This window comes from Lithobates pipiens, unplaced genomic scaffold, assembly GCF_037356315.1.
Source record: "Lithobates pipiens isolate NorthernLeopardFrog02 unplaced genomic scaffold, aLitPip1_a1.2 Scaffold_18, whole genome shotgun sequence".
NCBI classification, from domain to species: domain Eukaryota; kingdom Metazoa; phylum Chordata; class Amphibia; order Anura; family Ranidae; genus Lithobates; species Lithobates pipiens.
In genome coordinates this window covers 59441952-59460145 of record NW_027507758.1, presented here as the reverse complement: position 1 = coordinate 59460145, position 18194 = coordinate 59441952, and the positions used below count along the sequence as shown (strand labels likewise).

The 18194-nt window shown below is 46.8% G+C and overlaps 1 protein-coding gene across 1 annotated transcript in view; it reads right to left on the bottom strand.

The window, feature by feature from the left end:
• HHAT (hedgehog acyltransferase) overlaps positions 1-18194 on the bottom strand; it is a 568477-nt gene that overhangs the window by 357643 nt on the left and 192640 nt on the right. The window lies entirely within an intron of this gene.

Genomic DNA, 18194 nt, shown 5'->3' with positions numbered 1-18194 from the left:
TGTGCACATGCGGTGCTGCAGTCAGCAGCGCATTGCGAGAGTAATATCTCCTAAACCGTACAGGTTTAGGAGATATTTTTTTTACCTACAGGTAAGCCTTATTATAGGCTTACCTGTAGGTTAAACTTATAAAAATGACTATACAGCCGCTTTAAACAGGAATAATTTCCTAAATTGGCACACAAAATTATACAGTCATATTCCCTGTATTATCATAACAATGTTAACAGACTCTTGGGGCTCTGGCGTCCTGACTTTCCGGTAGTCCAAAATAAATAACTATATATAAATAAAAAGATATGGAAAGACCAATTGGGCCATTTTTTGTTAAATTTCTCCTCTTTGCCTTGCATAGTTGCAGTAATATTTTCCATGGTGTGTAAGCCATAGCGAAATCGAAGGAGGTGATTCCTGCTTCCATAGGGCCAGAATGCAGGCCTTATGCTGCGTACACACAACCGGACTTTCTATCAGAATAAACTCTGACGGTCTTTCTGACAGAGTTCCGCTGAAATAGACTTGCCTACACACGATCACACCAAAGTCCATTCGTTTAGAACACAATGACGTACGAAGGAAGTTCAATAGCCAGTAGCCAACAGCTGCCCTTGCGTTGTTTTTGGTCCGTCGGAATAGCATACAAATGGTTTTCGATAGGAACTGATTCCATATGAAAGATTTAAAACATGTTCTATTTCTAGGTCCATCAGAATTTTTGAAAAAAAAAGTCTGATGAAGCCCACACATGATCGGAATATCCGATGAAATGATTCCGTCTGACCTTTTCACAGTGGTCCAATGATATCTCGTACTTTCAACCAGAACCTTTACAGTTTCAGGCAGGACCACAAAATGTCCAGCAAGGTACCCTCTGGCTCTCCGCAGTGCCAGCAGATGTTTGTCTCATCTGGGTAGATTTTCTGTAAGAGAGATGGTCAATACTTGGTATTTAGTAGCTGCTGAGGAATAATGAGCAAAATAAAGAATATGGTCCCACCGCTCATCGGAAAATGTGATATCCAAGTCTATTTCCCATTTCCAAAGAAATACGGGGACATGTCCCCCCCGGGAGGATATATTAGCACCTCCCAAGGGACACGGGAGGTCACCTCCTCCCATGCTTGCCCTCCAGGACTTTTCCAAGGCCTCTCCAATCCTATGGAATGCCCTACCCCAATCTGCCTATCTCCTACTCTATTAGCTTTTAGACGATCCCTGAAAACCTTCTCTTCAGAGAAGTCTACCCTACCCACACCTAACAACTGTATTTTCATTTTATCCATCAGCTCATCCCCCATAGTTATTAACTTATGTTTCCACTTGACCCCCCATTCTAGATTGTAAGCTCTAACGAGCAGGTCCCTCTGATCCCTCCTATATTGATTTGTATTGAAAGTGTACTGTCTGCCCTCATGTTGTAAAGCACTGCGCAAACTGTTGGCACAAGATAAATCCTGTATAATAGTAATAATTAGCACTTTATAGGCCTCAGATACGCCACGGGTGGAGGGAGCCTCTGCCAATCATAACAGTTTGACCACCCCTCAGGCCGAAGACAACTAAGGAAGTGGATAAGTTGCTGGAGCCGCCATGGGTCTAATGGTCAATTAAACATTGACTGTATTTCAGTTCTTGTCATCAACTTGGAGTCTACATGGTAGTTGCAGAGATGAAATTTACCTTGCCCAAAAATTTGTTTAAAGCCGGTAAAAAATGCTGTATTTCTCAATACTGGATAAAGCCCTGTGATCTCCCCGTCTGACTTGGAGAAAAAGTGAGTCTGTTGGACTGTTGTGTTTTTTTTTTCAAAATTGTCGCTTTTGTTTATAGTGCAAAAAAAATAAAAATGCAGAGATTATCAAATACCACCAACCGATCGATCGGGTCTCGGCTGCTGCCGCCACCATTCTAGGTGAGGGAATCGGGAAGTGAAGCATTGCGGCTTCACTTTTCGGTAACCTACTGCGCATGTGCGAGTCGCGCAGTGCCCTAGGAGTGGTCCGTGCTGTCTCTGGGACCCGAGTCTGTCCCAGCACACAGCACGGCGGGACAGGAAACAGCATAGACTCCCGTGGGAGTCTATGCCCGGAAGTGGGTGCAAATACCTGTCTTAGACAGGTATCTGCACCCCCCTCCCACCTGAAAGGTGCCAAATGTGACACCGGAGGGGGGGAGGGTTCCGATTAACGAAAGTTCCAATTTAGGGTGGAACCCCGCTTTAAGAAACAAGTCTAAGACGCTGAAGCACCTTTTTTTCTTTTTGAGCACAAATCACTTTTTGTTTTAGTATCTGGATGAACTTTCTCTGATTAAAAATATGAACTGATATTCATTTTTTTTTATTTAAATTCATATATTTATGCAATTTTTTTGCACTTGGCACTTTCACTTTGTTTTTGGACACTTGATTTTCATGATTTTGTACATGTGAATTGTTACTTGATTAGCACTAAATTCCTTTTTAAGTTAAGGTTATTTAGTTTGTATATCGAAAATGTGTTTAGCGCAGAAGTCTCACTGCATTAGTGGCTGAGTTTGAGTTCCAAAATTGTATACATTATTATTATTATAATAGAGGATTTATATAGCGCTGACAGTTTACGCAGCTCTTTACAACATAAGGGCAGACAGTACAATTACAATACAATTTAAAGGAGTTGTAAAAGCATTCTATGCATTAAGATAAAAAGCCTTCTGTGTGCAGCACCCCTCTCAGCCCTTGTACACACGGTCAGACATTCTGACAACCAAATCCATTGGATTTTGTCCGAAACTGTTGCATACACACGGTCGGACAAAGCTGTCGGAAAATCCGATTGTACATAACGTGATGACGTTATTTAGTTACGACGGGACTACGTTCAGGCTAGTAGCCAATAGCTTTGGTCTAGGAATTTGATCTGAGCATGTGTGGCACTTTGTCCGTCGGAGTAGGCTACACATGATCGGAGTATGTCCGATCGGAGCATTTTGTCTGAAAATTTTACGGACAAGTTGGAAAACAGTCCGATGGAGACCACACACAGTCGGATTATCTGACAAAACGGTCCGATAGGACACATTCCGTCTGAATCTCCGACCATGTGTACAAGGGCTAATACTTACCTGAGCCCCATCTCAATCAAGCGATGTCCGCGAGCCCCCCTGATTGGCTGAGACACAGCAGCGGCGCCATTGGCTCCCGCGGCTGTCAATCAAAATCAGTTAGCCATTCAGGGGAGAGAGGGGCCAAACGGCAGCTCCATGTCTGAATGGACACACGGAGTTGCAGCTCGGTTCGGGTGCCCCCATAGCAAGCTGCTTGCTGTGGGGACACTGGACAGGAGGGAGGGACCAGGAGCACCAAAGAGGAGGATCCTGGCTGCTCTGCTCAAAACCACTGCAACAGAGCAGGTAAGTATAACATGTTTGTTATTTAACCTTCTCACATCTGTGCTATAGAGAAAAGACGGCCATGGTGTGGACCTACATTGCGGGGATATCGTCATGTGATATCTTCCCCTTTGCACGCTCCCGCGTGCCCTCAGAAGCGCACATCAGGGAAAATTTGTGATGGCCCTGTCCCTTGGCCAATCACAAAACGTGGGAAATTGACAATCACAGCGGCCATTTACCAGGTGATTGGTGTTGTCCAATGAGAGATGATCTCAAATGTAAACATATGAAATCATTTCTCATTGACATTTCTCCCTCCTCACACAGAGACTGCGTGTGAGGAGGGAGCGCTTCTGTGCTGCAGCGTGAGTGATTTGTTATCTAACCATTGCAAACAGTGCCAATCAGTGCCCATCTGTGCTATCAGTCTTTGCCATCAGTGCCCATCTGTGCTACCTCATCAGTGCACATCAGTGCCATCAATGAGTGCTCATCAGTGCCAGCTTATTAGCACACATCAGTGAAGCCTTAACAGCGCCCATCAGTGCAGGCTTATCAGCACACACCTGTGCAGTCTCAGTACCACCAACAACAATCTCCAAAAAATCCTTTACCGCTGAGGAGGCGTACCGAATTCTTAGTGCGGCTGACAAGAGCAACGGGGAGCTCTCTACCTCGGATTCCTCTTCAAATTCAGATTCTGAGCCTGATGTAAATTTACGGGCCTGGTTCTGGTGAGGAGGCAGTGGCCTCTACCTGTCATGATCAGTGTTATTGCCTGGGTCACCTGCTGGTGGCACTATTTCTTTAAGCACCAAAGGGTGTAATTCTGGTGGCCACCAGCGGGTGTCTCCCAGTAGATGGACTTTTCATTGATCAAGCTGCACCTGATGTCAGTTGCTGGGAGTATACAAGTCAGCCCTTCACTGAGGCTCAGGGCTTCAGTATTTCATCTGCAAGCTTTGTCCCTGCCTGATCTGAGCCGGTGCCTGAAGCCCGTTCCTGATCTGCTTCCTGCCCTGTTTCCTGTACCCTGTCCTGTGACTTGTCCCCTAATTCCTGCTTCCAGCTCCCCCTTGCTTCTGCTCCATCTATCTGGCCTCCTGTTCCCCTCTACTCTCATCCCTGCCTAGTTGATGTATATGTGTTCGCTTTCCTTGTGTGTGTGTGTATATATATATATATATATATATATATATATATATATATATTTTTTTTTTTTTTTTTTCACTTACCTTTGTGCCTGATTCCTTTAGAGCAGCCCACTGATCTAATTTACTCTGTGCTGGATGCCTGTGTTGGGCATCTCTTCCATGACACTACCAGTACCGCAGTGGCATTCACCAACACCACAGTGCCATCCACCAACACCGCAGTACCATCCACCAGCACCGCAGTACCTCTGCAAGAAAGGCCAAGTACCAGTGGAGTGTCACCTCAGCCCCAAAGGATTGGGGCCCATGCTAGCCTTCCCTATGCCCTTCAGAACCCCTTGTGGCTTCCTCTTAATTTAGGAGAAGCTAACATTCCCCCTTTCACTGACCAGCCAGGAGTCTAGGTGGACACAGATCATTTTTCCCCAATCGATTTCTTTGATTTAATTTTTACAGAGGACATGCTAACATCAATTGTGGCCCAGTGCAACCTATGCACAAGAATTTATAGCAAGTAACCCAACGTCCTTTATTCCTGTTAGAGCTTACAATCTAAAAGATAAAAAAGATAGTGTTCACCACTTTGCTTCCTGCTCTGCAGTGCAGGACTGACTTCTACTCTTACTACAGCTATGCATCTTTCTCTTTTTTTAAAGCAAATAAAAAAAAAATAATATACATTTCTTCTTACCCCATAGGTATGGTAATAACAAATGCTTTGTTCTCCCAAAAGTGTCAAGTTTAGCCATGAAAACTGAGGGGCTGTGATGCATAGCTTTTTCTAACTATATTAAATAAAATCTATTTAAGTGGAAGTGTGTGGGGTGTAATTTATGGCAGTACACTCAACCCCAAGGTAATGTGCATGGTAATGGTCTTTGTTTTCTCAAACCTATAATTCACACATAAGGCCCTCAATATGATTCATGCTGCCAACCACTGTACTGCACGGCACAGAAAAAACACACAGTTCCTTACTCAGTATTATTTCTACAAGGACAATGGTCTCTCTTTTTAAAATTAAAATTAACCTTTATGTGAGAGTCAGTTTTATGCTTCCACATTGGAGACAAATGTCTCACCACTGGGCATCAAACTGCCATATGGACTGTGCAGACTATATTGACCTACAAAGGTTCATCAACAAGGGGTTGGTGAGACCATTCAGAGACTAAGTATTACCTGTGTAAGACATGCAGATAAGCCTCTTTAGGAGGAAAAAAAAAAAAAAACTAGGGAACTGCCATTTTTACATGGTGGAGCTGAAATGGTTGTCCAAGCAACAGTTGCAATATACTTTGGGGTTTACAGCACATCCAATGCAACCCGACTGCATTTAAATCACCTGGGTCCATGAATACCAATGCTTTTGACACAAGAAGGCTTACCAACACATTTTTACTGACAGCATGCTTTATCTCATGAACAACCAGCTTCTCTGTAACATAATGAAATATGCTGTTGAACTAAGATAAGCCAAAATGACTCAATTGATTCTTCCAGTGGGGTTTTAATATCTGGCCCTGAAGTTCAATTACCTGGATAAATTGCCTGACCTCTCACCCTGTGTGCAGCAAATCACCAGAGACCCCTTTATCGTAGACCACCAAAAAGGTGTTGTACGAAGACAGGCAGCACTAAACGATAAACACTAAAAGACGCCGACCTTCCTCTTTAATTTCCATTAAAGAGGGTATTAATCATTTTTACTGTTGGGATTGTTAAGAATGATTTATAGAAATAGAGGGAATGACATAGTAGACAACCCTTAGTCCTTCAGCATACATAAGCTTCAAAAGACAAAATAAAAATTCCACCGAAAGGCAGTAATGAACTGGAAATTTTAAGATCATATCGCAATATACTATACATAGTTTCAGACAAATACCGTATTTATCGGCGTATAACATGCACGGGCGTATAACATGCACATTCATTTTAAGAGGGAAGTTTCAGGGAAAAAAAATACATTTTAAATAAGGAACTTTCAAGCAAAATAAGGGTCAGTGCCCATCTGCAGCCTCACCATTGCCATCAATGCAGCCAGATCAATGCCCAACTGCAGCCTCACAAGTGCCATCAATGCAGCCTCATCAGTTCACATCAATGCAACCTCACCATTGCCATCAGTGCAGCAGCGTTACCATTGCCATCAGAGCAGCCTGATCAATGCTCATCTGCAGCCTAGAGGGGACAGGGAGGGGGATGGGATGAGCGCCGACAGATTACATACAGTGAAAATCTCCTATGATAGACAGGACACTGGTCCAATGGAGGTCCAGGAGACAGGAATTTCTATTACAGAGGCCACCAAATAAACAGGAAATTCTCACTGTATGTAATCCGATGGCGCTTGTCCAGCCCCCCTCCCTGTCCCCTCTGAGGCAGCTAAAATTTAAGTATTGGCGTATAACATTCACACGCTATTTGCATACGATTTTCATGGTAAAAAAGTGAGTGTTATACACCAATAAATACATTATCTTTCTTGTCGTTTGTCTATTTAAGTCTTAACTCTAAGCAAACAGCTAAATACTGTTAAAAACATACATGTTAACTGTTTAACCACTTAAAACCCAAGGAATTCATATGATGACTTTGAGTGGGGATATCTGAATGATGCAGCTGCAGGCATCATTCAGATATCTTTTACCGCAGCGATTCTGTGCACCGGAAAAACAATCATAGCGGCAAGTTCAGCTGCTTGATTGTTCTGACAGGTGGCAGGAGGGGACACCCCCCCTCCCGCTGCCCTCCGGTGCTTCTCCAGGCTCGCCCGTACGATCAGCGAACCAGAGCAGAAAAGAAGAAAATCCAGACGTTGATCATAGGGATTTCCAGTAATCTCTATGACGTTCGGAGGACCGGGCGCAATGGCTCCATAAACAGGACCCGTCACACAACATCCCTACCATTCCCATTACAAGGGATGTTTACATTCCTTGTAATAGGAATAAAAGTGATCAAAAAATAAATAAATAATTTTAAAGAGAAAGTGTAAAAATAAAAAAAAATTAAAGCGGAGGTTCACACAAAAAAGGAACCCCCGCTTTCCAAGCATAGATATCCGCAGAATCTGTGGGTATCTACGCCACTTCCTGTCCTGTCCGCCCCCCCACTGTCTGCTGGGAAACACACGGATCCCAGAGACAGCAGGGACTATCCGTATTGCGCAGCGCGACTTGTGCATGCGTAGTAGGGAACCGGAAGTGAAGCCGCAAGGCTTCACCTCCTGATTCCCTTAGCGAAGATGGTGATGGCAGCACCCGAGAGCAGAGTGACAGATCGGCTTCGGGTGCCAACATCGCGGGCGCGCTGGACAGGTAAGTGTCCATATTTTAAAAGTCAGCAGCTGCAGTATTTGTAGCTGCTGACTTTAAAAAAAAATATAAATTTCAGTGGAACTTCAGATTTAAGTAAAATTAAAAAAATTAAAGCACCCCCCCCCCCCCGTCCCCATGTGCGTGCGCACAGAAACGTTACCTCACATGTGTGATTGAACGCCGTTTACACATATGTAAACGGAGTTCAAATCACACACGTTAGGTAACATCGTGTGCAATAGAGCGAGAGCAACAATTCTAGCATTAGACCTTCTCTGTAACTCTAAACTGGTAACTTGTAAAAAGAATTAAATCATCGCCTATGAAGATTTTTAAGAACCAAAGTTAGGCGCCATTTCACAAGTGTGCGCAATTTTAAAGCGCGACATGTTATGCATCTATTTATTTGGCGTAACATCATCTTTCACATTTCCATCCAACGGCCCCACAGAGGATAGCAGGGAGAGATCCCCTGCTGAGCAGGTGGATTCCGCTTGGATGGGTCCGCTCCATCTGATAGGGGCCTTACCTGCCAAAAGGTCTGTACATCCATTTAGCTGACCTTCTGATCTCCTGCCTCTCCAAAGCAGTTAAAGCAAACCTTTCCTTAGAGTAAGGTTGGCCATACACTATACAATTTTCTTGATCTATAGCCTTTAGATTTACCTTCAACTATGTAGTGCAAGGCCTGCCTGATTGCATAGTAGTAGAAAGTGTTTAGGTTTGACCTCATATTATAAGGTTTTGCCTAAAGAGATTTCCAACTTTATCTTTCCGTGTTTCAATATAGGCACTAGAGATGTGCAGTTCGTTTAATTCCAAATTAACATTTGGATGAATTTTTCGTTATTTGGAGATTCAGATATATATGAATTACAATTTTTTGATTTTTTTTTGAAAATATTTTTATTGAGTTTAACCACTTTCAGACCGGACCAATTTGCTGGTCAAAGACCAGACCACTTTTTGCGATTCGGCACTGCGTCGCTTTAACTGACAATTGCGCGGTCATGCGACGTGGCTCCCAAACAAAATTAACGTCCTTTTTTTCCCACAAATAGAGCTTTCTTTTGGTGGTATTTGATCACCCCTGCGGTTTTTATTTTTTGCGCTATAAACAAAAATAGAGCGATAATTTTGAAAAAAACGCATTATTTTTTACTTTTTGTAATAATAAATATCCCCCAAAAATATATAAAAAAACATTTTTTTCCCTCAGTTTAGGCCGATACGTATTCTTCTACATATTTTTGGTAAAAAAAAATCGCAATAAGCGATTATTGATTGGTTTGCGCAAAAGTTATAGCGTTTACAAAATAGGGATAGTTTTATAGCATTTTTATTAATAATTTTTTATTATTTTTTTTTTACTAGTAATGGCGGCGATCTGCGATTTTTATTGTGACTGCGACATTGTGGGGGACCCATCGGACATTTTTGACACATTTTTGGGACCATTGTCATTTATACAGTAATCACTGCTATATAAATGCAGTGATTCCTGTGTAAATGACACTGGCAGTGAAAGGGTTAACCAGTGGGTGGCAGTGTAGGGGTTAAGTGTTCCTAGGGGTGTGTTACTAACTGTGGGGGGGTTGGGCTTTCATTTAGTGTACACTGATCTCTGCTCCAATCACATGGAGCAGAGATCAGCGTCACTAGTTGCTAGGCAGAATGGAAAAATGTTGTTTATACAGCATTTCCTCCATTCGGCCGCTCCGTGAGACGATCGCGGGGATGCCTGCGGCGATCGAGTCCGCGGGTCCCGCGACCGGACTCACGGGGGTCCCGACCACGATGGCACGGCGGCAACGAATATTGGACGTACATGTATGCCAATATGCCTGCCCGTGCCATTCTGTCGACGTACATCGTCGTGCGCTGGTCGGGAAGTGGTTAAGACAGACAAACAGACATTCAACAGGTAACAGTGACATGCCACATTATTAGGACTAGACCCACGCAGGGGCCAGCAAGCTGCTTCCAACATTATAAATCTACATCTGTAGCACGTCCACAAACAAACAACAACTAACTTAGTGCTAGGTTGGCTCCCACTCGATGGAGATAACTAAGGACCAAATTCTTCAGTCGGGCCGCAAGGGACAATAGAAGAAGTGAACTAGACCCATAGTAGTGGCTACACTATATAAAAAGTAAATAAAGAAGTGAAGCGATACTAGGCATCCACTACAACAAAAATCCCATCCACCCGTAGAATGGCAACACGTACATATTCAGTTTGTGGTTGCTGTGGAGGCCTCAGCCAGCCACCTGGCCCACACTCACGGGAAATTTTTTGGAACATCCCCTATTATGGTATGTTTCCTTATAATGTGGTAGTACTTTATTGACATGAGTTTTCCACAACAGCATTGATGGCGGGGCCTGCTTTTTCCAGCATAAAGTGATCATTTTTTTGGCATAAAAAAGTAGGAGTCCTATCAGAGTTCTGTCCGCTATCCTGGGGGCTAACCCCTCTACTAATCCTAGAAGGCATATCTGCGGGGTTTGGGCTACATCTATTCCCACCACTTCTTGAATTACAGATAGCACCTGTGACCAGTAGCTTTTAATTGCCGGGCAGGACCAGAAGATGTGTATGAAGTCACCCGGATCCCCAGTACATCTCCAACATTCCGAGGACAGGGAGGTTCTCATTTTATGTAATCTATATGGGGTAATATATGTCCGGTGTAGTATTTTGTATTGTATGAGACGGTCTCGAAGTGAGACCAGGATTTTGAAGGGAAAGTCCCACATGTCCTCCCAGTCCTCGGAATCCAGATCCGGAATGTCCTGAGTCCATCTTTGAGGGAGCTTTGACAGATCTGGAGAGGAGACCCTAATGAGGTGCGCATAAAGGACCAAAGTCGGCTTCCTGGCACATTCAAACCTTGTAACCTTTTCCAGGGCGGACTGCACTATTTGCGTGGCATTGGGTAACACTTGGGCTTTGAAAGCATGGGATAGCTGCATATATCGGAATACATGCGAGGGGGGTACATTATTACGATACCAGGTGATTGAAGGGGTGTATAGTTGTGCCGGTTGTGAGGTCAGATATGAGTTTAATACCACATTTGGCCCAAATTTTGGGGTCTGGTAGTGAGTAGAAATGGGGTAAGGTAGGATTGTTCCATAGGGGGGCGTGTGGGGAGATTGCATTCCGTGGAAACCCCTCTAGTCCCAGTCCCGCCCTCCAGGCCCTTAGAGTCGTGTGCATGGAGGGTGTCAGGTCGTAGGGGGCTTTGGGACCCCGCAGGGGTAACTGTGTTAAGGCCTCCATGGAGCGGACTACTGCAGCCTCTAGAACCGCCGCAGGGTTGGACGCGTCTGGTACCATCCACCAAACTACCGTGACTAACTGCGCTGCCAGAAAATATTTCTGGCAGTCAGGAAACGCCGACCCCCCCCCCCCCCCGCAGTAACGGACGCATCAGCGTGGATAGTTTAAATCTATGGGGGCCGGGGCCCCAGAGGAAGGAGGAGAACATGCGGTTCAATTTCGTAAAAAATTAGGAAGGTATCCATTGTGGGGAATTACGGAATAGGTAGGTAAATTTAGGTATGATCTTCATCTTAATTAGGTTAATGCGGCCTAATAGGGATAGAGGAAGGTTTTCCCAGGCTTTCAACTTGGCCTTGACTCCTTGGACCACCCGATCTAGGTTAAGGGGGATAAAGCTGGATGCAGCTCTCAAGACCCTCACCCCCAGGTACACCATGTCTTCTACCCATTGCAGATGGAGATCCGGCGGGGCTAGTCGTTTTGCCTCAGGGTCAATAGCAAGTAACTGGGACTTCGTCCAGTTCACCCGCAATCCTGTTATTCTGGAGAAGTCAGTCAGTACTCGCAGCGCTCCTCTAAGAGAGGGGTCCGCATCATTCAGAAAGAGTAGTAGGTCGTCAGCGTACAGTGCTACCCTCTCCTCCAGCCATGCTATTTTTAGTCCTTTTATGTGGGGCGAGACCCTCAGTGCCTCCGCCACCGGTTCCATAGCAATGGCGAATAGTGCTGGAGAGAGAGGGCAGCCCTGCCTGGTACCCCTGGACAACGGGAAGGGAGCAGAGACATCCCCCGCCAGTTTGATGGCCGCCCTTGGGGACCCGTATAGGGTTTGTAGCCACCCAATAAATACCAACGGAAATCCCATCCTCCGCAGAATTTCCCAAAGATAAGGCCACTCGATTGAATCGAATGCCTTTTCGATATCAAAGGAGGCAACCGTTCTAGTGCCCACATTATCATGTATGGCATGCAGATTGGTGAATAGTCTGCGGAGGTTGATATGCGTCGATTTCTGGGCCATGAACCCAGTCTGGTCAGGGTCTATAATGGAGGGTAGAAGGGGGTTAAGTCTAACGGTGATTAATTTAGATAAAATTTTGAAGTCAGTGTTGAGAAGAGCAATGGGTCTATATGAGGCGTACTGTTTGGGATCTTTATTGGGCTTAAGAATTAGAATGATATGAGCATCTGCCATGGAGGGTGGGAGTGCTCCCCCCTCCAGACACTGGGTATACAGGTCAGCCAGCAGAGGGGCCAGCAGATCCGAGTGGGATCGGTAGAACTCGACAGGCAGACCGTCCGGGCCTGGGGCCCTCCCAGCTGCCAACGAGTTAATAATAGCATGTACCTCCTCTGCAGTAATAGGCCTGACCAGATGGGACCTCTCCTCATCTGAGAGCCACCCCAAAGCCAGGGGGTCTAGGAGAGGTGCCATCTCGCCAGGATTTACATCAGGAGGGAGCGTGGTACTGTATAGTGTCTGATAGAAGGCCCAAAACTCTCTTAGGATACCCTCCCGGGATGTGATAGATTCCCCAGTAGGAGAAACTAATTCGGGGATCAGGGTCATAGGGGTATCATGATGAGACATCATTGCCAGTAGCCTACCATTTCTATCACCCTGCTCAAAAAACCTTTGTTTAGTGTGAAATACCTCCAAACGTTTGACCTCAGAGAGGTGGAGGTGAAGATTCCTTTTGGTGGACTGTAGCCACTCAAAATTGGAAACCAAGGGGTCAGACCCATAGATAGCGGATGCCTCCTCGATCTCTCCCTCCAACCGGGTTGTAGTGGCCTGTTGATTTACCTTTACTGCCTTAATTTCTGACATATAGTGCCCTCTAGTGAATGCCTTGAAGGCATCCCAAACTGTGGGAGGAGAGGATGACCCCGCGTTATGTTCCCAATATTCTCGCAGTATTTGTGGGATTCGCCCCGATATCTCTTCATGGAAGATCCAGTGGACCCTGAGGTGCCACAGGGAGCCGCTGCGCCTCTCTGTCGTCCGCATAGTAATCTTGAGGGGGGAATGATCAGACAGCCCACTAGGCAGGTATGTCGCCTCTACTACGTCTGATAACATAAGTTGATTCGCAAACGCATAATCAATTCTAGATGAGGTTTTATATGGCATAGAGAAGCATGAGTAAGCCTTAGTGTGTGGGTGCAGCCATCTCCACACCTCCGTAACTCCCGCCGCGTGTGTCCACCCCAGCAGGTCCCCCCTAGAGGATTGCGATGGAGTGGGCCTATCAAGATCAGGGGAGAGGGTGTTGTTAAAGTCCCCCAGGATTAGCAATTTAGCTGGACAGTACGGGGTAATCCTCTCCAAAATAGTATACAACACTTCTGGCTTAAAAGGTGGCGGGATATACACTCCTACCAAAATATACCGTTGTTGCCAGGCCGTGAATACCATAATTACAAATCTGCCATGGGGGTCCGTGTGAACAGCTTCAACTGAACACAGAAAGGATTTATTTTTCAGGATGGAGACCCCCCTGGCATATGAGGAATACGTGGCATGAAAAGTTTTCTGAACCCAATGCTTTTTCAAGGCCATCAGCTTACTCCGCATCAGGTGGGTCTCCTGTAGGATCATTATGTGTGGGTTGTGCGTCTTGATATACTGGAACATCTGTGCCCTTTTGAACTTGGAGTTGAGGCCTCTGACGTTCCAGGATACCACCAACATAGTTCCCTGATCACGTAATGCCATGATTCCAGGGGGGAGATTCTAACGTTCGGATGATTGAGTCCCACCTGAGACCCGCCCGATAAGTAGTTTTAGAGCAAGAGCCAATCGAACATAACATACACCAACCATAAAAAACATTACAACTTCCCAAGCACTGGGTGCTTTTCCTACCGGTACCCGGTGCCCCCCAAAAACACTGGGGGTGGACCAGGAACCGGTCTATACCCAAAACGAACCGTAACATTGTGGAGTGATAACCCAAAAACTAGGCCACACTACAGTCCTCCGCAGAACCGTGGACTCAACCTTAGAGTTGTGTACTCGGTAACAGTTCACTGATGTGCATGTGAACTATGGAAGTTCTCTGAAAGGCCATAACAACCCCCCTTGGTATACCGAGTTCCCCTAAAGTGGGGTGGAGGGGGACTTGTATCCTCCCACGGCAAAAGGGTTCGGTGATATTGCCTCCAATTGGGTGGAGAGCAATTGGTTCCCAACTTCTTGTGGATGAACCCAGTCGTGGGGGTTCAATGTAGATCACCTGTCCAGGTACTTGTGAGGTGGCTCCGGTATTGATAGGAGGTTTGCACCTATGAAACAATTAAGGTCCGGGGCAATCCGCACATCAGAGATCTTTACGAGGATAGGCCATCAATGCAAGGTGGTCAGCCAGTCGTCCGCATCCGCTGGGTTGTCAAAGAACCGGAGTGCTCCATCGTGTTGGACACGCAGGCGGCTAGGGTAAAGCATGCTATATTTTATGTTCTTGTCCCTGAGCCGTCTACGAACATCATTGAATGTTTTCCTCTTCCGCTGCAAGTCAGCCGAGAAGTCGGGGAAAAGATGAATGGAGGCGTTACCATAGTTGAGAGTAGGATGCTTGCGGGCTTCAGATAGAATTTTGTCTCTGTCTCGATAATTAACCACTTGCAGACCGGACCATTTTGCTGGTCAAAGACCAGACCACTTTTTGCGATTCGGCACTGCGTCGCTTTAACTGACAATTGCGCGGTCGTGCGACGTGGCTCCCAAACAAAATTGACGTCCTTTTTTTCCCACAAATAGAGCTTTCTTTTGGTGGTATTTGATCACCCCTGCGGTTTTTATTTTTTGCGCTATAAACAAAAATAGAGCGACAATTTTGAAAAAAACCCATTATTTTTTACTTTTTGTTATAATAAATATCCCCCATAAATATATAAAAAAACATTTTTTTCCCTCAGTTTAGGCCAAAACGTATTCTTCTACATATTTTTGGTAAAAAAAATCGCAATAAGCGATTATTGATTGGTTTGCGCAAAAGTTATAGCGTTTACAAAATAGGGATAGTTTTATATCATTTTTATTAATAATTTTTTATTATTATTTTTTTTACTAGTAATGGCGGCGATCAGCGATTTTTATTGTGACTGTGACATTGTGGGGGACCCATCGGACATTTTTGACACATTTTTGGGACCATTGTCATTTATACAGTAATCACTGCTATATAAATGCAGTGATTCCTGTGTAAATGACACTGGCAGTGAAGGGGTTAACCAATGGGTGGCAGTGTAGGGGTTAAGTGTTCCTAGGGGTGTGTTACTAACTGTGGGGGGGTTGGGCTTTCATTTAGTGAACACTGATCTCTGCTTCAATCACATGGAGCAGAGATCAGCGTCACTAGTTGCTAGGCAGAATGGAAAAATGCTGTTTACACGGCATTTCCTCCATTCGGCCGCTCCGTGAGACGATCCCGGGGATGCCCGCGGCGATCGAGTCCGTGGGTCCCGCGACCGGACTCACGGGGGTCCCGACCAGCGCGGGAGCGCGCCGGCGGCGGCGCGCTCCCGATGGCAGGGCGGCATTGAATATTGGACGTACCTGTACGCCAATATGCCTGCCCATGCCATTCTGTCGACGTACATCGTCGTGCGCTGGTCGGGAAGTGGTTAAGGAAGCGGACCAGGAAGGGCCTGGGGTGATTCCCGGGGATGGCGCGTCCGGAGGGCACCCGATGGGCCCTTTCAACCACGTAGGTAGGAGGGACATCGGTAAGATCCAAAAGATTCTTAAAGAACTCCTCCGCAAAGACAGCCGGGTGGTCCCCTTCTTCTTTCTCAGGAAGCCCCAGGACTCTAACATTATTACGTCTGAGCCGGTTTTCGGCGTCATCTGACTTCGCGACAAGGGACTTTACTGTGCGCTGCAGCTCAGCGATGGAGGAGGCATGCGCAGCGGTAAGATCCTCCGTGGCGGAGACCCTGGTCTCAGTTTCAGTCAGTCATTCTCCCTCTTATTTTGTCAAGGTCATTCCTGATAAAGTTGCACTCCTCTGCCAGGTGGTCAATGCGCACAAGCAGTGATGTTCTACTCTGCTCGATCGCAGCGAAGATGATGGCCGTGCCATCCTGCGACAGAGGGGCCGGCCCCTCAGCCACCGGAGCCTCCCTGGGGCCCATCTCCAGCTCAGACAGCAAGGCCCGGAGTCTCCCCACAAGTATGTGGTCCGGCTGGCTGGGATCTGAAGAGAGTTGAGGCTGTCGGGGTGAGGAGTCAGTCTCAGCAGCCTTGGAGTGCTTCTTCCCCTTCCTGGAGGGGGGTGACATCTGACGGGACACAAAAAGGGGGGGGGCCCCTACAGAGGAGCAAAGGGGATCACTATGCTCAGCCCAGGGGAGCACTAGGTACCCAGCCAGGGAGGGATGGCACAGTCCAGGCGGGCAAATAGCAGTCACTTGCAGCCCCCCCACAGCAATCACCCAAGCAGAGGCAGATGTAGAAGGGTGTACAGCTGGGAGAGTGACCAGGGAAGGCCGCAGGCAGGGGGGGGATCAGGAAGAATGTTGGGGGAGACACCAGGCCACTGTGCACCCAAACCAGCCCCCACCGCTCAGCACACTCAGTCACTACAGGGAGGAAGGGTGGATGAAGAGGCAGGTACAGGCCGAAAGATCCCCGAGCTCAATTTAGGGCCGGGCCGGCCGCGATGCACTTCCACGGGGCAGCCGCGCAGGAAACAGCTGTGTCCGGCAGGCTTCACTAGGGCGCAGTAGGCCGCGGACGCCGCGAGCGTTCCCAGCGGCCCAGGAGGTCTGCGATTCTCGGCAGGCAGGCGGAGGGGCAGGCAGGAGGGAGAATGGGGCACTATCTCCTGGAAGGATGGCAGTCTCTTACCCCAGGCTGGGAGCGGTTTGTTCCAGCAGATCCGCAAGATGGCGGCGAATGCAGGCCCGAGCGGTGCGCGGCCCCCCCACGGCCGAATTTCCTCACAATTTCACCCAGGGCTCTGGAGGGGACAGAGAGGAGCAGATTGCAGATGTGGTGCGGTGTTTTAGGCCAGTAGACACTGAGATGGCAAAAGATGGAGTACAGGATTCCCGGAGCTCCTCACAAACACGTCTGCTGCTGCTCACATCCGGACACGCCCCCCGGGGGATGTCTATGAATTACAATTTAAACAAAGTTTAACGAATGCCCCAAACACCGAAACAAAATTCGTCTGAATTTCTGAAATTCGGATTGAAATTGGAATCGAATTTTACATAGAATTCCATTCGAATTCAATCTGTAAACATATTTTCAAAATCAAAAACTGTGTGTTATTAGAGTATCATTTCAAAATAATGCTGTTTTTTGTTAAGCCAGAGGTGATTTAACCACTTGCCGACCGCCGCACGACGATGTACGTCGACAGAATGGCACGGGCAGGCATAAGGGCTTACATGTACGTCCTTGCCTGCCCGCGGGTCGGGGGCCCGATCGGGCCCCCGCCCGGTGCCTGCGGCGGTCGGTATTCGTTCGGGAGCGATCCCGGACGAGGGGACGGCCATTCATTCATGGCCACCCCCTCGCGATCGCTCCCGACGAATGAAAATGTCCGGTGACATCACTTCCTCTCCTGTAATGTAAACACAGGAGAGGAAGTGATGTATTCTCTCCTCCGTGTCGGTATTTTTAGTTCCGGCACCGAGGAGAGAGCATCGGTGAGTTGCACAAGCACTACACTACACAGTAGAACATGCCAGGCACACTCACACCCCCCCTTTACCCCCCGATCACCCCCCAATTACCCCTGCCCCCCCAGTCACAGTGACACCAATTGCTTTTTTTTTTTTTTTTTTTTGCATTGGTGTCATTTGTGACTGTAATAACTGTTAGGGCAGTTAGGGTTAGCCCCCTTTAGTTCTAATGTGCCCCCCTAACCCCCCCAATAAAGGTTTAACCCCGTGATCACCCCCCGTCGCCAGTGTCACTAAGGCTGGGTTCACATTGCAGCGGTTTATGAGAACGAATGTGATTCGCACCGCACTGCAGTGCAAATCACATCTGATCTCTGTGCGATTCGAGTTCAGCCATACAGATAGTATGGC